Consider the following 27893-nt stretch of genomic DNA (forward strand, 5'->3'; position numbering starts at 1 on the left):
TGCCGCAAGCGATGGGACGACCTGCGGATACGCGTCCGCAGCATACTCTCTGCCAACCGCAACATTGCCACAGCCACCGGGGGAGGTCCTGAATCACCCATCAAGTTGACCCCCTGGGAAGAAATCTGTGCCTCCACCATCGGAATGGAGAGCATAGAGGGAGTCGGAGGGATGGAGAAAGGAGTGCAGACATCCGAAGATTCAGGTAGGTGGGCCAGATAAAACAATGCCAAATCCACACAGTCCATCCATGTGAAGTACCATGCGTCCACATAGTGCAACAGAAACACATGTCCAGGAGAACGTCCACACACATCGGCCTGAAAGCGCACGTCAAAACCCACAATAAATACATAAATAATTAAAAACCCCTAATACACGCACTACACGTGCAGCAGGCACACCCTAACTGCAGGCTGCCAAACAACTGCACCCTCACTCCACACACAAATCAAAGCACCTCCAAGACCCCGACCCAAATCACCCTCAGGTACCACCCCAATGCATGTGATACAATGCCATTCCAATTCCCACTGACCCATCAATAACCCTCGCCCTCCTTTACTCCACCACAGGGTCCGATCCAAACGACGAGCTACAGGACACCCCTACCAGCACACCTGCAAAGAGGGCCAAGACCAACGGCCAGAGACCCTCCACCTCAGCTGCACGCATCAAGACACGGCAGCAGCACAAATCAGGTGGCAGCACAGAGGAGGGAACATCAACAGGCACCCCAGCAGCCAGCATGCCCACAACACCACCACCACAGGTCCCCCCAATGGATGCCACAGAAGGCACTGCCTCTGGTGGCAGCAGCACCATAGGTGACACCCCATTGATGGCAGCATGCTTGGACACAGAAAACGGGGATGCCGAAGTCAGATCCATCCATGACCTGTCCCAATCCCCCTGTCTGTCCCATCCCGTACAACATGAGGATACCACGCAGGGGCACCCACAAGACGACTGGCCATCCCCCACAAGCCCTGTGGCAAGGCAACATGAGGACAACAGCCCCTCTGTGACACCCCCGCAAATGGCCATGGCCCAGCAGAGGCAACAGTCCCTCGACCAGTTGATCGAACAACAGCAGCAACTGGCCACACTCCTCAAGGACCATGCAGATGAATGTGGGGGCACTAAGGCAGACATAGAAACATCAACTACGACACTTAGGGCAGAAATGGAGAGAGGTACAGAGACGCTAAGGGCACAAATTGAGAGAAGCACCGAGAGCCTGAGGGGGGAACTGCATGCGACGTCCAAAGACGTATGTGCCGAACTTGCCGCAGTGCGCCGTGTGCTCACTGAGCTCTCGCAAACCCTTAGGGACATGCATGGACGTGAGCAGGCAGACACATCATCCGTTGCAAGTTCCGTCCAGGGCAGCCCCCAACGTAGATCTGGAAGGAACCTGCGCTCCACAGGCAGGGGTGCCCCTGATACCCGCAGAGGGGGCATGCAATAGCGACAGCCCACTGACAATGAGCATCTTTGGACACTGGTGTTCGGGGGGGAGGTAGGAGGGTGGAGGGGGTGTGTTGGGCTCACTTGGGTGGCGGGTCGATAGGGTGTTCAACATGACATCACATATGCCATAAAAAGTGCACGATCAACCAATGAGAAGTGTGGACATTGATCTTTGTGTACTAGGCCATCATAGGCGTACAGTCCATATTGTGCATGTCCCAGACACACGCAGTGCCACGAGTCCCGTGTCCATGTATCAGCCACCAGGCGTGAGTGCTAGAAGCATACATCAATGAGATGCTGACGAATGTCACGGGCCTCCGGTGCCTCGCAGACTCCATGAGGTGCTGCCACATCCCCACCCTCATCATGACCATCATCAGGTGCTTGCAGTTCTGCGTCAGGGGGCATGGGCACATTTCTACGTACGCACATGTTGTGGAGCATGACACATGCCATCACCATCTTTGCAACCTTCTCATGGCGGTACAGGAGTGCCCCGCCAGACCTGCTGAGGCAGCGGAAACGGGTCTTCAGTAGGCCGAATGCCTGTTCAATGACTACACGGGTACGTGAGTGGGCATGGTTGTAGTCCTCCTCATGCTGGTCCCGTGGGTTCCGGACTGGTGTGAGGAGCCATCTCTTCAGTGGATATCCAGCATCACCTGTATGTGGACGAGAAACGTATGATGTGGAATGCCATTGATACGTACGCACACCCCCCCCCCCTTCCTGGCAGGTCATTGCCAATTCACATACCCCACATCATCATGCATGTAATGAGACTCACCGAGTAGCCAGGATCTGTTCCCTGCGTGTCGCTCCATGTAGCGTGGTATTGTAGAGTTCCTCAAGACCATCGAATCATGGGTTGATCCAGGGAATCGGGCACAACAATGTGTAATGATCCTGTTGGAGTCACACACCATCTGTACATTCAGGGAATGAAATTGTTTTCGGTTGCGGTACTGGGCCTCCATGGCATGTGGGACGACCAATTCAACATGGGTGCAGTCGATGGCACCAATGCAACCCGGTATGCCGGCAAGTGCATGGAATCCCACTTTTGTGTTGGTTATTTCCTGCTCCGAGCGTGGTAGAGAGATGTAGTCGTCTGCGTGCTTCAGGAGGGCATCGAGCACTTGCAATAGTGTCCGTGAGAACAGTGGCTGAGAAATGCCATGCAACTGTCCGACTGTGTGCTGGTAGGTGCCTGTGGCCAGGAAGTGGAGTACAGACACCACCTTCAGTAGGGGTGGGATGGCGGTTGGGCTATCTATCATGCTGACAAGGTCAGCCTGTGTCATGTCCACAATGGCGGCTATGGTGTCCCGGTCCAGACGGTAGAGGGTGTGGATCTGCTCATCAGTGAGGTTGAACGGATGTGCTCGGAGGCGTGGAATTGCGGGCTGCCTGCGTGGTGGTAGTGGCTGTGCTGGTGGGCCTTGCTGGCCCTGCCTTAGCCTCCTCCTCCTCCTGCGTCTCCTCCGTGCGGCTGGTTGTAGTTGGTGTTCGTCTACTTCTTGGAGTCGGAGCACTTGCAGTGCTATCAGGTCCCCCAGGGCCAACATCGCGAGTCCTGCCGGTAGCATTTCGGTGTGGTTGTGGGAGGAGACTGGCTGTGCAATTTATGTGTTTTCAGGCTGTATGGCCTCCATCTGTGGTGATTGATTCCACCTGTGCAAACTGCTCTCCCCTTTGGCCGAGCACGTCCCGCGCACAACGCTGCAATTCGGGGAATTGTATCTTGCTATTGCAATCATGTATTTGTACCCGATGGCCGTGTAAGATTGGTTGATATGTTCATTCTGCTGTGGTCCCATTGTTTCACATACTATCTGTGCAGTCGCGAACAGACTTGTGAGGGGTCAGTGGGACGTAGTACTCGAGTAACGGTGGGCCCTCATGCATCACTGTACCGAGTTGCAACGACGGGCGGGGCGTCCCATTCGTGGGTGAAGGCAGTTGCCATTTTCACACACAGCCGCACTCGATGGAATAATTAGTGATTTCAAACGGCCACAGATGCCTTTTCGACGTGATGTTGCAAATGAGGAATTCGAAGGGCGGCGCTTTCGGTTTCCAGCTAGCGGCGAGGAGATGCCCACAGGTCTGACTGCAAATGTAACGTTCTATTGTTCTATGTCCTTGAGACAGGGCCCATGGCGAGGGAGCTATGATTGATATGAATAGTTTGGGATGCGCAATAGCTACGTGGGCGATGAGGCCGTCCGTTCCAAAATACATGTTACTTCACAACACTGGAATTACGGGCTGGGGCACTGTGGATTTAGCAGGCTGCATAACGCACAGACTCAATGGATGTTTCTAATGTTATGTGAGTAATTATTCAGGCATTTTGATCCCGGGATGAGGGAATGATGGATGGATGCATGGGCAGGTGATTTGATACAGAGTTTGCCATGTACAGGGCTTCTTGGGATCTATCCGCCTCCCCTACGCTATGTGATGCAGGGCTGCCATAGTGGGACCATCGTCCATCTGGCCTTGTTGAGCCCTCCCTGTCTCGAGGCGCCCTCAGACACTCGTTTGTGATGGTGTTTGCACCTGGATATAGATGGTTATGAGTCGCAAGTGGTTTTGGGGTGGTGATGATCCTTTGGAGTGGGCTAGCATGCATATGGCTGTGGATTTCGTGTGATCATTGAAGTGAGTTGTTGGAATGTAGTTCTGATGGCCATTCTGTTCTTTTTCTTTTCTTTTGGTTGACAGGTATCTCCTCCCCTTTTGCCACTGCCATCTGTATGCCACTCCTGCAGATGGATTTTACTCCCGACACCTGCTGCTTCGTGTTAATCAGTGGAGCAGCATTACGATCTTATGGGACGATCGCCAATGGGCCACATGCCCTTACGCAGTACTGGTGGCTCGGAGCAACATTTCGGCCTTTCAGCTGGACTAGTGCCTCCCCATTGGGACGGCCCTGCGGTTCTGTGCGCTTCCATGTTGCCTTTTCGTACGTGAATGTGGCTCTGTGTACCATGGGGGAACAGGGCGACACACAGGTAGTGGCTGGTCATTTCTTGCGGAAGCAGCCCACAATGGTGATTAGTGTTTTGGAGTTCATGGCCTGATGGCTGTATGGGCTTGGTGATTTTGATGTGCATAAAATTTCTATTCTGATTTGGCCCGTGTAGCGTTTTTCTTTGCAAGTGATGTGGCATATGCCTATTTGGGGGGCGATGTATTGTGAGGAGATCTGCATTGGGTTCCAGCTTCGGGGTTTAGTTGCGTGGTACTGTGCTGTGCGCGTTTGCCTACGAAGCCCAGTGAGGTCAGGGATGGGGGCTGCCAATATGACAGTTTGAATGTTGTCATGCTCAGGGGCGGGGGATTGGGTTTTGTGTAACAGATGCCGGTCAGCCAGGTGGACTGGTGGAATGATGTGATTTTCGGAATATTGCTGGTCACAGGTGCCTGTGTTTGCGTGCGTTTCTTGGTGGGGGACTGTGGTCATGTCCATTGGGATGGCTTCTGTATTCGTGCCATCTGTGCCCTGCAGCTCCCATTGGCCCCTCTTGTGTTTCTTTTGTTCGTTGGCATGCATGGGTGACTTGTACATTTCAATGGTTGCATTGTGGCTTCATTGCACCTACGGGGAGTTGTACTTTGTGGGCAGGGAGCGGTGTACAGGCACTCAGTGGGGCCGTTTACGGTTGATTCGCGATGCCGTACTTCTCGCCATGGCGGAATGGTACATTACGCCATGCCTGATGGCGTTAGGTACATGTCCGCTAGGGTCGGAATTGGCGTACCGTTGCACCATGGTGGTGTTTGCGGTTTGGCATGGCGCGCGCGCGCGTGCTTGGTGCAGTTAGCGTTGGCGTTCACTACGGTGTCGCTAATGGCTTCGTACTTTGCGGTGACGGGTCATAGTCGCACCGAGCGCTATTCGATGGCGGTATTGCATTTCCGCCATCGTTTTTCGATTTCCGCCAGGGTCGTAATGAGGGCCCATGTCATTTCAGAGGCCGGACAGAGGTTATTGAGAGTGCAAACCAGTACCAATTCAGTTCTCCTTGAAAGGTGGAAGCCAGGTTGGGAGGGATGAAGAGCATCTGTTGATTCTAGGAATTCTTGGAGTATTGAAGTTATAAGACAACTGGAGTTTAGCCACAGATGGAAGAAGGATCATTCGTTGGTAATTGTTTCAGATATGTGAATCAAGAGATGATTTCTCAACCCCTTAACTAACTGCTAAGGATGTGTCTGTTTTTCCCGAATTCCCATAAAATATGACTGTACACGCCTACCACTTCTGGAATGGGACAAAAACAGTGGATTTCGACAGCAGGAAAAGCCTTCCTAAAGGGATAAAAGCAACATTTAGAAGGTATGTAAGAGGAGTGGTTACATTAGCTGGAATAAAGTCCAGAGGGAGTCAGGAGTTGAGATGGAACAGAAGAGTCATAACTTCCTTCATAGATGGTGTAGTGGAAAATAACGACCACTCACAACTCCAGTGGATTAATGAACATTTTATTAGTTAAGCAGTAAGCAAACAAATGACCAACAGCAACACAAGAATTCACGGAAAGTGAATACCCCTGCCTCCTCATAGCAGATCTCTTATACACACAGGGATACACGAGTGTCAATGGAGAGAGGTGGTCTCAGCCTGGCAAGGTCACACCTTGCAACTTTAATTGCTGACAAGACATACCGTCATTGTACAGCGTTTTGATGCCAGCTGCACTCGACAGCGCTCGTTAGTGTTATCAGTAAAAGCACAGTGCAAGGCATTTCTTCAAGGTGAATATACTCCCTAATGCTTCACACTCACCTTTAGGCAGGCGAGAGGTCTAGTAATAGGACAACATCTGCCAGCTACAGCTCCCTTTCAGCAAAAGGCAGGTGCAGGGAACACGCTCAACTATTCCAAAACGGATGTGTCAGAAGTGTGAACAGTGAAGGCGGGCTTTCTTTAGTAGTATGTGAAGCGCTGTTCTAAGGGTGACATGCACAGTGCAGTGTAACATCTACCTTTATGCAGGCTTAAACATGGCGTAATGACAAACAGATTATACTATCACATAATGGTAGTGTAGCAGCAGGGTACTTATATGATCATGCCTTATTCCATTTTTTCCTCCACAATGGGAAAGGAAAAGAGGTCCAAACAGCAGTCTGGCGAGAGTTCGTAGAGGTGGCAGGAGGAGAGTCACTAGAATTCTGGTGTGTAGGGTGTTTTAAGATAGTGTCATAGATGGAAATTAATGTAGTATAAAAAAGGAGTATAAACTACTTACCAAAACCATGAAGGGAACAGGTCCATGACAGAGGGGATTGGCAATTCCTTCTGAACTTTAACCATTTCCTTTTACACATTAGGGCATGAGGAGATCTGGGTACTGTAGTTAGGAGACTTAGCCTTAGCCATTGCTTAATGGTAAGCTGAGGGAGTGGATATACAGCAAGTACTATCAGAAGGCGAGTAGAAACCTGTCCAACAACATTCAAACTGGCTAACTCCCGGTCTGATTGCATTTAAGATTCTCACTGAAACAGGGAGCTGACGGTCTGATTCAGGCAAAATGTCTAGTGGCAAGAAGGGCCAGATAGGCAACAGCTAATTTGAAACAGTTAGAAAATGGGGTGTAGAAAGCTTTGACAGAAACGTGATAGCCTGCGTTAAATGACACAATAGTAGAAAGGAAGAAAATAGCAGCACTAGTTGAAACTTTATTACATGCTCGCCGACCAAGGCGACATACAGCGAGAAAGCAAAGCAACATTTTAAATAAATAATCCAATGGTTACTACAAATTGCCAAGAGAAGGAGGCTTGCGGGAACTACATGAAACCAAATGATCATGACAGAAGATGGGATTAAGCGTGTGCCAAAGACTGTGTTAGGGCTTGTGACAACTTGATGGAAGTCCAGAATAAGACGTTTTTCCCAAAGCCAGCAAACCTGTAAGAGGGAAGGTTGATCCCATCGGACATGGTAATCAACCAATATGAACAACCTGGCATGGGCCAGTCTCAATTATGTTCTTAAGCTGATTAAAGAATTCAACAAATGCCTTATCTGGGAATGAAGGATGATAGACAATTAGAAGTGCATGAATGTCATTAGGGGCGATCAGGATTTTTGCTAAAAGTAGTTCTGCTCCAATTGTCAGTGTGCAAAATAGCTCAGTGATCATGAAATGATCCCTGAAGGCAAGGGAAATGACATCACCAGTTTGATCAACATTGACATCATGGAACATTGTGAAGCCATTGGGGATATCTTGGATGTAGGAGTGCCCTGAACAAGGTTTTCGCTATGTTTATAGATGGTCAGAAGGTCTAAAGCAATCGTTTAATTGAGGTCACTACAAAAAGGCAATATTTATTTTACTAGATAACAAGCATTGACTAATCGGCAGGATAAAACATCCTGCTTTCTCTGTACAGTAACTGTCATAGCACAAATGGGAACTTAAAGGTTTGCTGGTAACAATAAAGATATCGAACGTCCTCACAAATGCATGAACATGAAAATTAACTATGTGGACTGGAAGGGCAGCAATGGAATTCTAAACTCCACCCAAGCACCAGCAAGACGATAATGACCAGGTTTACCTTTAATCTGTTTGGTTCAATTGGCCCATACATTTCTTATAATTGACATTGAGTATCTCAAAAGGCATGAGAAACCCTAAGATGTCCTGAATTACAGAAGCCCATCAAAGTTACTAGGTTTTGGGAGCTGAGTTTGTGAGATTTGCCTGCAGGGTCTGTACGAAGGAGGAAATATCTTGGAAAGGTTTTTTGATTATTCAAGAAGGTTTATGAACAATGCTTGAGAGGTCCAGATGTAGTTAGCAGAGCTATGGAGAATCATTAATCACAGAAGTTTTAGTAGGGCCCTGTGACTTATGGAGAAATGGAACACATACACTGCCAGATTGGGCTAAATCTGAAGAAAAGACGCACATTTGTCTATGCCTTGTCTCAAATGAAGAAGCTAGGAAGTTGATATTTTAGATTGGAGGCAAATAAGTGGACATCTAAGGGACCCCATGGTTGATAAAGGGATACAAATAACGTATATCTGTGAATCTTCCAGTTGTTCCATTCCTGATCCTGAAAGGCCCCCCAAGCTGCTACCACAGAAAGTAGACTGTGTGGATAGAAATATTTGTTGATATAAAACTGACAGAAATTCTTTGCAGTTTCCTAGGTGATTCATGTAACATATGGCATGATGTTATTAATTCACAGCAACTATGTTGCCAAGCTTTACAGAATGAAAGACCCAGCTAAGGGATCTAAGCAGTTTATGTGTAGGCCAGACTGGTGAAGGCCACTTTCCTTTCATAGCCTATGAATATGTTGTTGTACCCCATCCCAGAAGACTGACATCAAACTCTAATACAGGGATAGTTTCCAAATATTACTCTGCTGTATCAAGCAGTAATATGTTTACACCATGTAAGGACCACCAACGTGGCATCTTAGGGTATGGAAATATGAAAAGAATATAACAATCCTGTGATAAACTGAGGGGTGTTGAGTTTCTTTAAACCCCTGCAATCTAGCGGGCTTGGGACGATTGTCTGAATAAAAGCGGAAAGCACCCCACCAACCACTGCCTGCAATGTTAGGGAAACATTATTCTTTTATTTAATAGACTTAAATTCTTTCTGGATTGTATTTAAATGCAAAAGGACTTTCTGAACTATATCTATGATGAAACAAAAGAGTTGTATTTCCTGAATGGGGACACATTGAATTTCTTCAAAATACATCACATCACTGAGTTTCTAGAGGGCAGGAATCTCCCTGGAGGGATGATTGTTTAAAGTTTAAGAGCTTTGGGCTACATATGGCATTAATTTGAGATACATTAACATTCTCAATCCTCTTGACCTAAGAAAGCATGTTAAGGGTATGAGAAAGTCCCCTGCCTAACCTTCAGGGCTGGTATAAAGGGCTGAGTTCTGCCTCCAAGTTGGTGAATTCATGTCCCAGAGCAGGTATACAGGGACACACAGACCACCTCCACTTGAACCCTGCACTAAGCAGGGACAGCCACAGAAGTATGCCCACAAACACCAATGACAGCCTTGTATTCAATTTATTTTATTGTTCATTTATAGCACGCTTAATACCAGTGAGAGGTTTCTAAGCGCAAGATCGGGATTCAAACCTGTGTTTCGCTGCCCTGTCTTGCTTCCAAGACAAACTCGTTGCCCCTGAGCTATCCTTCCGCCCCTAGAAACCATGTAAAGAGGTTTGGTACAGACCTATACATCCAACATTGAATTGATGCCTTTTCCCTTAAGGCAGTGGTCTTCGAACTTTTTTGATCTGGGCCCCCCCTGAGCAAAGTTTGGGCGGGCCGGGCCCCCCAAAAGTGCCAGATGGACAGTATGTAGAAATCGCTATGAACATTTGCGTGCCGTCACCACACCCTACTCCCAGTACAGACCCTGGGCTCTCCCCACCCTACTCCCACCACTATCCCAGTGCTGCAGCCCATCCTGCTCCCACCACAGTCCCATAAAACAAGCATACACATTTAAATAAAAAATAAATCTCCATAAGCGTACCTTCTGCAGGGGCCTGGGCGTGGTTGCTAAAATGCCCCGCTCCAGGAGCTCTGCCCGCAGGAGCACCCCCTCGCACATACATACATGCAGTGCCCCAGCCAGCATTTCCAATGAGCTATGCAAGGCTGGCGAAGCAAAACACCCCCAGCGTTGCATGGCTCAGTGATCATGTGCAGCTGGGGAAATGAACTGTCAAAGGCAAACAGTGTTTCCCTTTGACAGTTCAGCCAGCCCAGGAACACTCCCTCAGCTGGAAAACGCAGCTGAGGGAGTGCTCAGTGTTTCACTGGGCTGGCTCCTTGGATCCTCTATAATGAGTGAGGTGGCCAGTGGGTGGACGCCCCCCTCACCCATTATGGATGAGCCGGGAGGCTTGGACTGGCCTGTAGGGCAATAGGGCGATGACCGTACCAAAAATGCAAAATGCTAGTGTAGGCCAGTCAAAATGGGCCACTTTTTTGTCCAATGTGGGCCAGTTTGAGGAGTTACTTTACTATGCAGCTAGTAGTTTTGGCCATTGTTGCTGAATAAATATTCTTTAAATATCACCATTTGTTTACATTTGAACAAAAAACAACCCCTTGGGTACTATTCAAAAAGTCTGTGACTAAAGGACTGAATATCCATTTGCAACTGCTGGCCATTTTTTCATTGGTGCCTACGACTGTTTTATGGTCCAGTCTGACCATGTGAGCTGCCCCTTCCCATTTCCTCCCAAAGTTTTTTTTTACTCATTTCATGCTGGGCTCTGGCGCCACCACTGGGATGCGGCCATGCCCCCCTGGGGGGGGCGCGCCCCACAGTTTGAAGACCTCTGCCTTAAGGGAACGGAGATGCACTTCCTGAATTCACCAGTGAGTTTGGAAATATATTACTTTCTCTGGCATTCCTGCCAAAGGAAATATTTGAGAGCAAGAGTCACACTTGCACAGACTGAGGGAGTTCCCTGGATTCATAATTGCACCCATGCACCCAGCACACAAACGGAATGGAAACAGTCTACACATGTTGCTTGTGCAAGGGACAAAGTTAACACTCTTATCCTGTGCCTACTGGTGTCACAGGGACTACAAATGTCCATTTGTCCACATTAGAACGATTCCATTTACACCAAAAAGCTTCCCTTGCTAACCAGAGGCTTGTCTACTATTGATTTACAAGTGGGGGAAACAGAGTGGCCCAGTTCACATTAGGTAATGTCAGCAGGTCTTCAAAGGGGCCGCAAGGAGACCTCATGCATGTCCAGGGGAGGTGTAAAATCCAAGTTGACTGCAAAAGTTCAGGACAACCACAAGAACAGGCTCCCCCACGCTATACTGGTGCAATCCATAACCCTATGAAGCACCAACAATGGAGACGAGGCAAGACTATAAATAACAGCTGGCACCGTCAGAGAATGTGGAGTGTTTGGAAGAGCTTAGCGAGCAAAAGGCCTTCTGAGAGGAGAGATGGGAGAAGAGCGATGGAGCTAGGAGGGAGACAGTTATAGTGGAGGATGTTTGTTATCATCTGAAGGGAAAATTATTGAGGATGTTGGAAGGAGACTTAGTACCATCTGTAGCAATAGTTGAGGTGGTTGGAGCAAGAATTAGTGTGTAGGTTGGAAGAAGAATTGGTACCATCTGGAGAGAGTGATCCTGAGGTGGTTGGAGGTAGTGATATGGTACCATCAGCAGAGAACTATACTAAGGAGGTTGGAGGAAGAGTGTTACCATATGGATATTGTGATACTGAGAAGATCGGAGGGAGAGAAATGGTACCAAATGGAGAAAGTTACACTGAGGAGGTTGGATGACGATAGTTGCCATCTGGAGAGAGAGATAATGAAGAGGTGGAGGGTAGAGCTACCATCCAGAGATGAAGACCAGAGGAGATTGTAGAAGGAGAGAACCGTTACCCTCTCTGGAGGAGGGGAGAGAAATGCTAGAGGGATAGATATATTTACAAGACCTGATATGTCAGGAGCAGAATAGGCATTCCCTAATACCCAGAGTGCCCAAGGAGGTTCTGGCAGACCAGGTCAGTCCAGAGAAGACTTTAGAAGTGGGAGGATGCATGCAACTGTGCAACCTCACCAAGGATCAGGAGGACATGAAAGTGGTAGAATGGAGGGTAGTTTCCTGGAGACCAGGCCTCTAGAACAGGGAGGTGGTTAGTTTACAGTGAACTCCTCAACCACGTCTCTGAAACACAGAGAGCAGACAAGAGTTGAGAAAGATTTACTACGACCAGCGCTTCCCCGTTCTGACATTGAAACCGCTTAACGCGCGATGGGCTCTGAAGGATGGGGAACCTACCTGAGATGCAGGGGCCTCGGTTGTGCCCATGGAATGTGGGAACTGGAGGGGGAGTGCTGGAAGTTGAGGGGGGGAGGTTTGGGGGGAGCAGGGGAGGCTGTGGGGTATGATCTAAAAGTGAACTGTCATAAGTGTGTCCTTTACGCAATGCCATTGATAATTTTGTCCTGCCTTGGTTTAAAATAAACATATTAAAAAAAAAAAAAGAGTTGAGAAAGATCTAACTTTATCTCTGACATCTGGAGGTGAAACTAAGGGAGTCATTAGGAGTATGCCGATCTGGAAAAAAGTGCCAGTATTTCCGTATACCAGCACATTTCCAGACTGGCATACTCCAAGTTTGCCAGTCTGGGTTAACTGACTTACCTACAGCTAAGAGCTGGAGGTAAATCATGCCCCCACTGGCAAAAAACAACAGGTATTCCTGGCACCAGCATTACCGTTGTTGGAAATACTGGCAGTTCCCCCATGGAGTCCTATGGGACGCCATGAAATGGGAAATGACCGCCGTGGCCGGGACCTGTAATATCCTGGTAACACCGGGATATCAGGCACTAGTAACAGTAGGTCTGTTTGCTGGTATCCCACTGGCAATTCCGGCGGGATGCCGGCAAACTTGTAATGACTGCATAAGACTATGCCAAGCTTTAGTGTGTTAGAGTCTCTGTAAAAGTGGGTTTCCATACCTCAAACACCTACAATCTAAAGGCAAATACTACAGTGTTTCACCAGACACTGGAGTATGATCGGGATGAGCTCTAACCAGGAACTTTGTAAGGGAACCTTCTTTGCTGTGGATTAATTATTTTGGACTTCATATTCTGTTTTTGTTTCTTTTAAACAATTTCGAGAACCTCTTTTCATTGCAATCCCTTGATGGCTTTTCATCTCATAATTGACTTGTCTTAACTGTCTGAGTGTGAGGTTGTGCACACCCTTAAGAACATTGACGATGTTGAACTTAAGCCTACCTTTAACCATTCTCACATCTATTTATTGCAGTTATCCTCTTCACTGTCCCCTACTTAAACACGTGGCCTATCGCGAACAACATAGCTTATATTGTATTCGTATTCCCATGACAAGGGTTTAAAGAGTTTGCTGAAACACCATATTGCAAAGGAAGACAGATAAACTGCTATTCACCAACAATGGGAGTAACCAGAATTGCAAGAGTGGGGGTGCAAGCCACAAAAAAAGACCAGCTACTTTTACCCTCAAATGCCGCCCGCACGATTCCATACATCATCTTTTGCACCCCCAGTCAACCTTTTTGGTAACAATCGTGGCAGATGACATTTTAACACATATGCATAACAAAACAAACAAAAAATTCAGGACCGTTACAGATGCAGGAAACTCATCTATTCCAGATGTGTCCAGGCTCTGGGTGCCAAAACACATGCAAACCTCCTAATTTGCTTGTGAATTGCACCAACAGAAGTGACTTCACAGAAATCAACATTTCAAGGAGCATAATCAGCCTTTGATAATTGGAGGCACCATCCAAGTGACTTTAAGTTTCCATAAGTAAGCCAAGTGGCAAATAACTTTGTGGTGCGAAATACCTAAATTGCTCTGTTATTATATATGGAGTAACTCTATGTTTGTTTGTTTGTTCATTTTATTTATATAGCGCGCCTGACCCAGGGGTGTCCGGGCGCTTAAAGTAAAGATTGCGGTAACAGGTGAACAGAGAATACATAATACAGATATGTACAGATATGCAGAGAAGCAGGAGACGCAAATAGGTACAGAATGTAAATGTTACAAGGATATAAGGTATAGGGCTACTGGAGACACAGAGGAGTGTAGGAAGCGAGCAGCAGAGTGTGGGGAGGAAAGGAAGAAATGCATACATGTGAAAGGTCTATGAACGTAAATGTGTAGGGTGAATGCAGACCGGAGAGGTTTGTTTTTGTTAAGTAGCCATGTGATGACGTGACTTCTGAATTCTTCGAATAATTGAATGAGTTTGATGTTCTGTGGAAGTGTGTTCCATAATTGGGCGGCTAGAACCGGGAACCTGGTTCCGCCAGCCCTTTTAAGGTTGTATCTGGGCACCACACGGCAAGAGGTGTTGGTGGATCTTGTAGTTCTAGCTGACAGCTTTTGGGTAAATTTGTCAGTGATATATGGTGGGGCACGGTGGTTCAGAGCTTTGTGAGTAGGGCAGAGGGTTTTTAAGTCAATTTTCTCTTGTATGTTGAGCCATTTGCAGTGTTTTCTGGTTGCCCAGATGTGCTCTCTTCTGGGTATGTTTAATGCTGCTCTAAGCGCATTATTTTGCATAATCTGCAGCTTGTTAGTTATAGATTTATTGGCACCTAGGTATAAGCCATTACAGTAGTCCAGTTTGGACTGTATGAATGCTCTGGCCAGTGTGAGGCAGCAGTTTGAAGACTATAGTGGTCTGTAGGCCCTAATCAGCTTGCCTGTGTAGGCAGTGGCTGAGGCAGTCATGTTGACATGTTTAGTAAGATTGCAATTGGGATCGAAGTAAAACAATATGGTTTTTACATTTTTGGCGATGGGTATGTTATCCCCATCTATGTGGATACTGGTGTAGTTGGGGCTGAGTTTTAGTAGGTTGTTGGGTGAGCCGACTAGGAGCAACTCCGTCTTGTCATCATTCAGGCATATGCCATGTGTGGCCATCCATGCCTGAATGATGGTGTAGACTTTGTTGATCTGATAGACATCTGTATCGTAGGTACCAGAGAGTGGTAGGAGTATCTGGGTGTCATTAGGCTTTTTTTAATAATAGCATGATGTATTAACATAAGTTGTGAAGTGAAGCCGATAAGAGACATAGCGATTAAATGATTTTCCCAGATCACACACTTTGGTTAAATGGCGAAACCGGGATGCGGGTAATTTAAGGTTTTGCTTTGCATTTGATCTGCATAAATAAAACTTTATTCATAGCAATGCCTTAAAAGCAAACCACATTACGTGTAAACTAGCCTTTCATAATAAACTAACTTTACACTATAAACATTGTCATAGAAATATGTTGAGCAAGAAGAGTATGACTTTAATTTTATTCTCCCCATCCTGCATGCAAAGTTCCAATAGTAGCATGCAGATTAATGTGAATCTTTAGTCATTATTTCATAAAGAATGTAACATTATGCACCCTTCTCACTTCTGATCACCCCCATTCTCATTTCCTAAGGAACAAAAGTCCCCCCTCCTTCCCATCAGTGCCTAATGGATCCCATTGTAATCATCTGTTGACATGGAGCAACGTGTGAGTTCCCTGGGAGAGCCACTCTGCTGCCAGGCCTTCAAAGTTTCACACGAAAGTGTGAGCCCTGGAAAGGTCTGGCAGAGGGACACTGGGACAGTGCCAGGACAATGAGGCTGCTGAGCAGAAACACTGTGCTCCTGCTCGGTACCCTCATTGTCCCGGTCTGGCTCTTAAAAGAGCCACAGGGTGTGTAAGCATTTCCCTCCACTCCATCCCCCACGCCCTCACAGCTAGGTACGCCACTGCTTCAAGCCTGCCAAATGAATTGAAGGATTCCTATTTACTGTTGCTGTCATGCACTGTGGTAAAACAGATTCAGGACTCGGGCAGTGAGCCTTTGTTTTAAGGGTTTTATTGTAATCAAGTTTACTGACTATATCCCTAAATCTGCAAGCTCCAGCCCCATTCAATAAACACATGTCCAAAGGGTGCTTAATAGGATGTCTGTGAATTACCAAAGTCCTATGTCCAGAATGCTACTCCAACCTAAACGCTTGACCTGTCTGACAAAAGAAAACAACAAAAGCAACAAAGAAAAATGTTGTGATGTGCTGTGTGTGTGTATGGTGATTCTGGAAGAAAGGTAGATGCGCTGTGATCCGTTGTGTGTGTGTGTGTGAAGTTGATGATAGGGGGATCATGCCTTCCGTTGTATGAGTGGTTGTGAATCAGGTATGTTCCAACCAGGGCAGATAGGGGGTGTAATAGTTCCGCACTGTGAGTGGTTGTGAATTATGTGTGTTCATTACCTGTGTAGATAAGGGGGTCATGCCTTCTGCTGTATGAATGGTTTTTAATTGAGTGTGTCATTACCAGGGTAGATTGGAGGGTCATGCCTTCCGCTGTATGCGTGGTTGTGAAAAGTGTATGTTCCAACCAGGGTACAATGTATGACTTTATGTATGACTTTATGTCAAAAAGAGTTTCTGTATTAAAAGTCAGCAAGAGTAGAGATGGGGTGTAAGACTTCCGCTGTATGAGTAGATGTGAGTGAGTCCGTACAAATTAAGTCGTAGTGCGTGGCCGCACCGACCTGGGTAGATAGGTGTGTGTTTGCACTCCGCTGTGTTATAAGAGTTGCTGTATGAATTGTCAGCAAGAGTAGAGAGGGGGGATGCATTGCGTGTTACAGATTTAGGGTTTAAGAGGAGGGGGGACGCTTCCCGTATATATTTATACAGAGTTGTGCCTCTCTATAAAAAATTGGCGCACCATGTGATTGTGTATATGTGGTGAGTCGGGAAGAAAGGGAGATGTGTTGTGATGTGCTGTGTGTGTGTGTGGTAAATCAGGAAGAAAGGAGATGTGTTATGATGTGCTTGGAAATGTATGCAGAAGCATGTGATGTTGAGCGGAATGATATGGTGTAAGTGAGGGAATGTCTGTGTGAGGGTTCTAAGCCCAGGCAGTTGGAGAGCCCCTGCCTGGGTGATGGGAGCCAGTGTCTGTTCCTAGTAACTGTTCCAGCTAAGCTAACCTGTTGTAACCTAAGAATATGTAATAAAGCTATTGGAACTTACCTGCAGCCTAAGGAAGTCACTTTGTTTCAAAACCCTTTGTAGAAATATTAACTGGAAGGGATTCTCCCTGTCTCTCCCTACTCTGGGGCTATTCTCATTCTCACTACCCACTTTGGGGTTCTCTCTGTCTCTCTATGCTCTGGGGAGTTTTCCCATCTTACTTCCTTTTCTCCATTCTGGGTTCTAGTCCCTCTTTCTCCCCACACCCTTGGCTCACCCAGTATCCCTCCACTCTGGGGCTTTTCTCTCCTTCATCCTCCACACTCTGGGGCTCTCTTCCTTCTCTTCTCTCCTCTTTGGGATTCTTTCAGACTATCCCACTGCGGGGCTTTTATTCTTTTCACGCCCCACTTTGGGGCTCTCTTTCCCCACTCTGGGCTTTTTTCAGTCACTTCCCACTCTGGAGTTCTCTTCTCTCTTTTTTGCTCTTTCAGCCACCTCCCTCTCCAAAAATTCCAACCTGTCCCTGTGTGTCTCGAGCGATGTTCCCCAGTAGGGCCCTTTAGTCTTGCCGAATCTCTGGTCATCGGGGAGATATTTTCGCGTCTCTTCTGTCAGGCTCTGCATCTGTTTCCTGGGGTTTGACTCTCTCGTCCTAGCCACTCGATCAGCACGGAGTTGCATATGTGACTTTTCAGCTGGTGCTTCATGTCAGTCTTCGGAGACTTTACCTTCTTCTTCTCGCATCTCGGTATGTGCAGAGTCGCTAATGTGACTTTTCAGCTGTGCTCTGCGTCTGCCCTCCAATCCTCCTCTTTCTTGCTCTTGCAGCTCGGTCAGTGTGGAATCTCTTATGTGACTTTTTAGATGGGCTCCATGTCATCCTACGGAGACATTCTCATTCTCTCAGCTCTGTTGGAGCACAGTCACTTATGCAGCTTCTCTGCTGGGCTCCATCTGAGACTCTCTCTCTTTCTCTCGGGTGGGATAGAGTCACTTATGTGAGCTCTCGTCTGAGTTATGTGCTGTTATACTAAGATTCTCTCTCTCAGGCTCTCCGGGCTGCTCCGGCCAGCCTTAAGTTCCGCCTCGCTGCACTCTCCTCGTGCACATTGCGAACTGCCCGCTAACCCAGTCACTCTCTCACTTTGTCCAAAAACCACCTTGTTTGGCCTCTTTGATTCTGTCAAACTCTCTTGGGCCTGCACAGCCTTCTCTGTGATTGGCTGTTCGAGGGACTCTCCTCCAGTGGGATGGTTCACTCAGCTCTACTTAGTCTTGACAGAAAATTGGGCATACCTAAGGTCAGAAGCCAAGTCAGTCATGGTCTTCTCAAAATTCAGCCCCTACATACCCTACAAAGGTGTTAGTTACTTGGGGCAGGGATGGAGACATATCCCCCATTGGAGTCTGTATCCTCTAACGGGGAGTCGGCTAGACAGGGTTCCCACTTACCCTGTCCCCTAGGGGATGTTAAGCAGGGTAGGTACACCTCCCTAGTCCCAAAGGGGGTGGCTCCCCCTTGAGGAAAGGTGATCCTCTCCCTTGAACCATCACAGCACACATCTATTGACAAAGGACGGCACAATATGTATTAAGGACACACTGTTCACTTTAGGAAAAATAAGCACTGCTTGTATTTCACATTTTTAAACATTCATATTGTATTTATATTCATCTCAAAACTCTAATTCAGAACTGAAAAATGCAAATTGTCATTGTGCGGGATGAACACATTACCATGTATTATTATGTCTGCACCGAGAAGCAGTCTCCACTGCTCGCCTCCTCCCTTCACCAGACCAACCAAGCTAAAAAATACATCTATAAGGCTGGTCCTGGTCACCTTGACCTTTGTGTCTAAGCCAGACCTAACCTCCTGATCCACTATGGGCTCTTAGGTCAGTGTCAGAGGGCCAGTTCCACCGGCAAGGATCTCTCTGCTCCATTAATGCACTCACAGGTTAGCTAACCCTCGGAACAAACAGAGAATCTAGGTCAATTATTTGACGACGATCTATTCTACTTGCATTTCAGATGTGATGTATCACTTCTAAAAGCTGCAATACACACTAATAAATAGCCTCTTACACTTGGCTTGAGAGTGGGTGAGGAAAAAAAGAGATAAGTCACAATCATGTTGTTGCAAGAGGAAGAAGCAGTAACCAAGAGGCCAGGATAATAATATAGCTGCTTATAAGCACAGTCCCTTATCACCTACCATTGTGAGAAACTGGGAATAACAGATCAGGCCCTGGGTTGGCTGTCCTCCTTCCTCCTAGACCGAACCTCACAGGTCCAACTTGGGTCCTTTTAGCACCACCACCTCTCTCTCTACTTGTGGTGTTCCCCAGGGCTCTAACCGCTCATCCTGGCTCTTCAATGTCTACTTGATCCCTTTGGCCCACCTGATCTCTACCTTTTCCTATAACATTCAGTGTTATGCGGATGACACTCAGCTCTCCTTCAGGCTCCCCTCAGCCTCCTCTCCTGTCTTGCTTATTCCTGTCTATCCGTGATTCAGGATTGGTGTGCCTCCAACCATCTCTGCCTTAATGGCAGTAAGACTAAGATCCTCCTCAATGGGACCACTGCTCCCACTTAATCTCTCTCACTCTGGCTGTCCTCCTGGGGCTCTCTTCCTTCGTCTTCCTGTGAGTCAAGAAACCTTGGTGTCCTCTCCGACTCCACTCTTTCCTTCTCTCCTCTCATCACTGACGTTGTCAAGAGGGTCCATTACCAGCTGCACGTCCTCGGAGGTTGTCTTCCTTTTCTCACTTTCCCCCAGAAGCTCACTGTCTCCATAGCCCTGGTTCTCTCTAGGCTAGACTACTGCAACAGCCTCTTTCTCAATCTGCCTTCCTCTACTCTGTGCCCTCTGCAACTGATGCATAACAGGACTGCAAGACTTGTCCTTGACCTCAAACCCAGAGACCATATCTCCCGAGCCTTGAAATCTCTCCACTGCTCCCGGTGGCTACAAGGATCAAGTTGAAGACCCTCTGCACCCTCCACAAGGCTTTCTGGGGCCGGGGCCCGCACCACATCCAACTCTCTCTTCCTAAATACCTTCCTTCTCAAACCCTTCCCTCGGCTACCTCCAACTCTCTGAGGGTCAGGCGCTTCTCAGGCAGAGAGTGGGGGGTAGATCTCTCTCCTCTGCAGGTGCCTCACTCTGGAATGGCCTCCATGCCCCTCTCAAACTTGAGCCTGACCACCTGAAGTTCTGGAAGCAGCTCAAGACCTTCCTTTTCTCCTCTGCTTTCTTTCTCCACCCTGCGGACCTATCTGTCTACTTCGCCGACTCGTTGCTTGGCTACCCTCAGAGTCTTAATGGGTACCAGGCTCCTCCATGATCAGTCTCCCCTGCACTGCCTCTGGGCCTACCGTGCACTTAGGGGCTGTAACTGTAACCCCACAGTCCGCTGCATTCTTGGACTTACTCTGAGCCGTGCTTCCCTGACTGCACTTACTTAGAGCAATGCTGCCCTAATTGCACTTCCCCCTTCCCTCTCCCGGGCACACCCCACCCCTCCCTTTCCCCTGCACTTTACATCGTCGCACTTGCACGATCTGAATGACAAAAGCTTAGTAAGATCGTTTGTCTTGTTCTCCCTCTGTCTTCCCTCAATTGTCTTGTCGCGCCTAGAAACACTGGTGCACAGGCGTGTTATAAATGATATATCATATCATATCAATGCACTGGGATAGGAAAATGGTAAATCATGCCCTTTCCTTAATGTTACGACAACGTGGCACAAGCCAAGACAACTCCACCCAATGTTATTCGATCTCGCCATGTGTGCCCACCACCCTTGAGAACTAATTGGTGCTCCCCAGGGTCACACCTTCACTTGAAAAATAAAATGTCTAATACTACATGCTTTTGAGATCTTATTCATTCCCTGTTGGGTCTCATGCAGAGAGACTGTGTGTGTCATTTCTGAGAGAGAGAAATCATGGAAAAGTGAATAAAGTACAATTCTAGGTGATAGTCAGCCTGAAGAAGGTATAAGGGGAATCCGAAGGCCGCCCTCACTGGGCTCATGCTCAAAGGCAATGGACAAGCACAGTGAACCAGTGAACCCCCCCGACACCCCGACCCCCGCCCTCCTCCTCCATCACATCTGAAGGTAGTCTGCCTCCTCCCTCTCTGGTCCTGGAAAAGGGAAAGAAGCACTGATCTCTAAGACTTCTGCGGATTGTAGTTCTAAGAATGTCGCATACGAATAGCCAGGGAATAAGAACAGCCACAAGGTGCATCACAGAATATATAGCTTGTGAAATTAAATAAGGTAGTACCAAAGTCTTCCAAACAGGAAAGTAAAGACAACATTATGAATAGGTATTGTCCAGGGAGGATTATGGTGATGAATGCGTAACAAATAGTCCACGATGGGTGCCAATTTGTGCACCAGTGGCGCAGTCGTGACACACAGTCCTTCCTCTTCTTGGCCTCTTGGGGTCCACCTCCTCCTTTGACCTCACCTTAATAACCCACCGTGCCATGTTTCCAGGGTCTCATGTTATGCTCCTTCACCTCTGATTGGTCCTAATATCCATCTGGATATCCAGGCCAATTCCTGTTCTTTTCCTCGCGTTGTTTGTTACAAGGCTTTACAAAGCCTTGGAAGGCCTATCTCCTCCTTAACCAGGGGACCAACAGAGTTTTCCCTGGTTTACCATAACAAATACAGTATCTTTCAGAGTTCATAGTCTGAGACAGGCATGGTACCAAGAGATGACACAGACATAAGCAGAACAGTTTGAAAACCTTTATTTAAACAGTTTGGGTAGGTGTAACACCTACCTTGCCCAAAATCTAGTTTGGGTTTTTCCCTTAACTGATGTAACTAAGAGCTTGTCTAAGTCAGTAGGTCCAAAATAAAAATCGGTCCATGTCATAAACCTCTGCTTGCCCTCACATTTAACTAAATATTGTGTAGGGATTGTTTTAGTGAAAAGAATAGTGGTCAAAAGTCATGATGCTTGGCACTGGAACTTTTCTATAGCTCCCTTCCCCAAGTTCAATGTATTTAAGTAAAGTTGGACAAGTCTCTCAGAATTCACTTATCGCCAGTTCGCTGTACTTGGATTCACAAAGTTCCTTAGGCTTTTAGGACTCCGTTGTGTGAACTTAAAGTTCTCTGCTTTTCACAAAGTTCTTCTATGACAAACACAAAAGTTCCTTTGGTTGCTTCCGGGGTTCCCTTCCCCCATGTTCACTAACTTTTACATTCTGATTCAATTTCCGCTTGATTGACATTTGTCACAAAGTTCATTTATTTCCCTGGTCTGGGCGCAGTTGTTGGACTGCACGGCTACCATTACAGGTCGCGCAACCAGGAGTCCTGGACTTTTGCTATTCCCCCTCCTGGTTACTTTCTCATTCTCATTAACACTCTCTTATTCACGTGAATTGTAGTTTCCTCAATCTTTCTTGAGAATATTTTGCTCACGTTTCTCTTTTCGCGCAGCTCACAGTAGGCATGGGAGTTTTGAGCGTGGGTCCAGTAGAGTATTGAAATTTGCACAATTAACAAGTTATTTAAGTAAAAACATCAAAACATCAACTTGCATCAAAGAAGTCAGACACACTGTACTCATACAGGGAATTTTTTGATGCTGTTTAACAAAACATAAATACAAGTCACCTTGCTTGTCAGGGCCAAAGATAAAATTCTCTTCAAATGTCAATGCTATTGGAACTGAGCCACCATTAACCAAATTGAGCACCTGATGTCACAGCTTTTCTGCCCACTGATCCAAACCTTTAATCTCCCCAAATCAATTTAAATGGTTCAATATTACAAACATTTTAATGTTAGGGTAAGTGTTGTTAAAAATAAAAAAGTGAGAACAAAGCCTATTGTGCATTATGTACTTAGTGATTGAAGCACGCAACCCTTTTATCACAGAAACATTTGATATGATAGGCTATTTATAATGTGCTTAATACCCAGAGAATTCTCAGCGCGGGATATGATAGGCTATTTATAATTTGCTTAATACCCAGAGGTTTCTCAGTGCGGACTCGGGGATGGATCCTTTGTTGCTCTGTGTCGTTTTGCTTCCAAGGCGAGAACGTTGCCTCTGATCCATCCTCCCAAGACATCATTTGAGTATGAGAATCTCTGGTCATTCTTGCATTCCCAAAATGTGCTTCGATTTTGTGCAGAGCAGGCTGGATCCCTCAGGGGTGGGTGTTATTTGTCCCCTTCTCCTTTTTTAATAAGGGTATTTTGAAAATGTACAATAGGATCACACTGGACAGTCCATCTGGGAATGATAAACTTCTTTCAGAAAATAACGTATGTGGTTATTCTAGGTTTTGATAATGTATAGTGGTGGTGATGGAAATGAACAGAGTAACATTGAAAAAAAAAGGCAGTTTAAAATTTTGTACAAATATGTTATTGTTTTTCTGTATTTTTTTAATAGCGGCATTTGCAAAAATAACAGAGCCCAAACTTTTTTCCTCTGGTTGCGCAGCTGTCTGCAAGGGGTGTGGCATGCCTAGGAAACACGCACCTGACAACAAATACCTCTCCCACGTAGAAAGAGACAGAGACGTAGAGTGAAACAGGGTGGCAGAGAGAGAAGTAAAGTGCCGAAAGGTAGAAAGAGAGAAAGAAAAGAAGAAAGCAAGAGCGAAAGAGAAAGGAAGGGGAGGTGGATGGAAAGGGGGAAAGAGCACTTTGTAGATGTATGATACATTGGGTAAGCTAGTAAATAACAGAAATCCCATAATTATCACTTACACGTTCTTAAAGGCACCTTCTTGTATGGACCTTTTGTATTTACGATTGGAGAACCTTATAGGCCCTAATGCCTATCATTTTAGGGAAGAACCTTTGGCTTAATTAGTACATGCCAAGTTTCAGGGGATCAACAGGTCTCACGCTAGCTCTTCTGTCTTGTAATTCCAAATGAGTCTTCTTTATATTGCAAACACATGTTTTATAATGTTCATGTGTTTCATGGCTTATTTGTACTCTAGACTATATTGCACGTCCTTGCTCTTGGATGCCTGTTAGACTAGCATCATGTATATGTCTCATTCATGCTTGCAGCAGACATCGGCATAGGGCAGTGGAATTGAATTTGGATGGCAGTAAATAACACCAATTCATCAGCTCCACATCCCCCATAGCTCGCATTAGTGAATTTGCCCTCATGGAGCGGCCATGCACGTATGGCTCATGCACGGTGGTTTTCACTTTCTTCCTATTCCCTTTCTCCGGGGGGGGGGGTTCTCCGCATTCACCTTTTCACAGAGACAGTCCTTGGCCCTGTCTTGTGACAGTTGTCTTGGCTTTGCCCAATTATATTCCTAGGTTTTTCAAAGAGCATCAAAAAATGCTACTTGCCAACTCTGGCTTCCACACTTTACTGGCACCCCGAGAAGATCTCAGGGTGATGTCAGAACCATCATTCGAATGGATTGTGTCCTCCCACGTATTCCTCATCTTGTGATAATCGGTATCTCCAGCTTCGCTGTTTCGGAAAAAAAAATTCTCGGCAGAGGGCGCTGTGCTCGAGGTCGTGCCGTTGATTGTCCCTCGACGTACTCCGTACTCTGTCGACGTCACCGATGGTATAAGTAGCTCGAGCCACGCCCGTTGCTTCAGTTCCGTTTTTCCGATCGCTTCGCTATCGAGAACGGCGCGCTTCTATTTTCTGTGAAGAAAATGTCATCATCTTCGACACCTTCGACACCCAGGACTGGGTTCAAGAAGTGTGCAGATTGTGGATCTAAGATGTCGATTACCGATCCCCACAGGATTTGTCTCTGGTGTCTCGGTTCCAGTCATCGAACCGACGACTGCGGCTCCTGCCAATCGATGACCGAAAAAGCTCTTCATGAGAGGAGAGGTAAACTGTCGCTGGGAAGGGAGGCCTCAAAAAAGGTTTTGTCGAAAAAACATAAGAAAGCGACCGATTCTAAAGGATCGGATCGCCATAGACACTCGAAGAGATCTCGATCTAGAAGCCATTCTTCTTCGTCATCGAAAAAAATGAAGAGGAGACATAGATCTCCCTCGTCATCTTCTTCATCAGAGTCGACCGAAGAAATTTGTTGTCTGACTAAATCGGATTCTCCCAGTAAGTGGGAAGAATTCCGCAAAAAGATGATGGAGGTTTTCGAGAATGCGGCCTCGACCCCCTTGAAAGAACCTCGAAAAAGCCATACCCCTAAGGTCGCTCCCTTGGACGACAAAGGGAAGTCCAAGGCTACTATGGCTAAGACCAGTAGCGTCGAGGAATACAAAAAACCTTGAGTCGACGTAAAACCGTCGAAGAAACCTCGAGAGTCGAGCACCTCTCCGGTGCCGGCCAAGAAACACAAATCGTCGAAGACTTCGACGACTCCGTCGACGCCCTCGACGTCGATAATTTCGACACCAAAACCACATATGTCATCGACGCCATTATCGAAGTCATCTTCGAAAACTTCGAAGACTTCGAAGACACCCTCGAAAACTTCGAGGGATTTGCCATTTCCTTTGAAGCAGATGGAAGAGGAAGAAAGGAGATTCACTCCTTTGCCCAGATCAGACTTTTTCAAGTCTATGTCTGCAATTTATGAAGAGTCTGCTTCAGAAGAAGACGAAGTTACTCCTTTGGGGGTTGCTTATGGGACAAGACAAGTTCCTGAAGAACTTATTGACCAGGAATCCAGAATGAGAGACCTGAGTGATACTCTACATTCTGCCAATGGAGTTGACACATCCCCAGAATTAGAGTTCGTCAAACCTGATCCTGCAGAGCATGCAGATGCTGGGTACAGGGGTCTTATGACCAGGGTAGTGGAATACATGGGTTGGGGTAATACTTCACCCATTTTTGAACAAGATGATATGACGGATATTATCGTCAAGGGACCTCAGAAGGATCCTGTTCTCCCTTTTCACAGGGCCCTTCAAAGGACTGTGGAGAAAAACTGGGAGAAACCAGAAACCATTGCTGCTGCAGACAGCACTTTTCCAAGAAAATACAGACCAACTGGATCAGATCCAGAATATTTGAATAAACACCCTACTCCTGAGAGTTTAGTCATTCAAGCAGCATCCACTTCGAAACAAACTGCTTATCCTACTATCCCTCCAGATAGAGAGGATAAAAAAATTGACGCCTGGGCACGTAAAGTTTTCACGTCAGGCAGTATGGCACTTAAGTCAGCAAATGTCACCTGTACCCTAGCCAGGTTTACCCATACCCTGTGGGACTGTATTTCGGCGGCTGATCATATTCCGGAAGGCGAGGAAAGGGAAGGCTTCCTGAATATAGTCAAAGACAGGAAGGAGGCAATGGGGGAATGCCTCCAGTCTGGACTGGATACTGCTGATAGTATCAGCAGATCCATGGCTGCAAGCGTTGTGCTACGCAGATTTGCGTGGTTGAGGAAGTCGGGGTTTGCACCGGATGTGCAAGCTAGACTCCTCAACATTCCCTTTGATGGCTCGAGGCTCTTTGGCAGAAAGGCTGATGAAAGCCTTGAAAAACTTCAGACCTCGAAAGCGGCAGCTAAATCACTTAGCGCCTCTTTGCGCCAGCCTCTAAAACCCTATTCTGGCTCATCTTCCTGGAGGGGTCGTTCTTTTTGATACTACTCCTCTTTTGGTAGAGGAAGAGGACAGGCCTCTTAAAGGGGCAAAAGGAACTTCCCTCGTGGAACACGGGGAAGAGGTGCAAAATCAGCCTCAGGAGCGGCATCTGTACCCTCAGCCACTCCTGCAGCCGCCTCCAAATCCCGCTGAGACCTTGTTACACAAAACACCAGTGGGAGGCAGGATCTCTCAACATCTGAAGGAATGGCGAGGCATTACCGCAGATGCTTGGGCACTGGAAACAGTAGCCCAAGGTTACTGTCTCCCCTTTCTAAAAAGGCCTCAGAATCATCCACGGGGAGCCAATTCCGTCAAAATTCCGGATCCGCTCCTGTTGCAGGAAATTTTAACCCTGCTAGAGAAAGGTGCCATAGAACTGGTACCTGTAGCGGAGAGGAACAGGGGTTGGTACTCCCCATATTTTCTCATCCCAAAAAAGGACGGAGGACTGAGACCCATCTTGGACTTGAGAAACTTGAACAAGTTCCTCAGGAAGGACAAGTTCAAGATGGTGACTCTTTCTCAGATCCTTCAGGCTCTCCAACTCCAAGATTGGTTGGTATCATTGGACCTTCAGGATGCTTACTTTCATGTGCCAATCCATCCAAAGCACAGAAAGTACCTGAGGTTCGCGATTGGCAATTCTCATTATCAGTTTCGAGTTCTGCCATTCGGGTTGACCTCCGCCCCGAGGGTTTTCACCAAACTGTTGGCGGTTGTGGCACCAAGTCAAAGGAAGGGGGGTATTCACATATATCCCTACCTGGACGACTGGTTGATCAGAGCAAGTTCTCCAGAACAAGCTCAGGAACATCTTTCGATCACCTGCCACTTCCTCCACAAACTGGGCTTCTCCCTCAATTTCAAGAAGTCCCACATGATACCATCCCAGAAACTCCAGTTTATCGGAGCGGTCTTGGACACTTCATCGGGAAAAGCCTCGCCTCCCGAAGTGAGAGCTCTCCACATCCAGCAGATGGTAACGAAGTTTCAGAATGCCCAACGTCTACCGGCCTTAGATTTTCTCCGGTTGCTCGGCCTCATGGCATCCTGCATTTTTCTTGTACCAGAGGCCAGATTGAGAATGAGATCCCTTCAATGGGCACTCAGAACTCAGTGGTCCCAGTTCTCAGGGAATATGTCGGATCTTCTGCAAGTCCCGAACACAGTTGCTCAGGATCTTCTATGGTGGGCTTGCAACGACAACATTCTCAAGGGAGAGTCTTTTTGGCAAC

At 47.0% G+C, this 27893-nt stretch overlaps 1 protein-coding gene across 4 annotated transcripts in view; it reads left to right on the forward strand.

Moving 5' to 3' along the window:
- Positions 1 to 27893, forward strand: part of LOC138467580 (uncharacterized) — a 1374796-nt gene that overhangs the window by 1036343 nt on the left and 310560 nt on the right. The window lies entirely within an intron of this gene.

This window comes from Ambystoma mexicanum, chromosome 4q (assembly GCF_040938575.1).
Source record: "Ambystoma mexicanum isolate Mex_15411 chromosome 4q, UKY_AmexF1_1, whole genome shotgun sequence".
NCBI lineage: Eukaryota > Metazoa > Chordata > Amphibia > Caudata > Ambystomatidae > Ambystoma > Ambystoma mexicanum.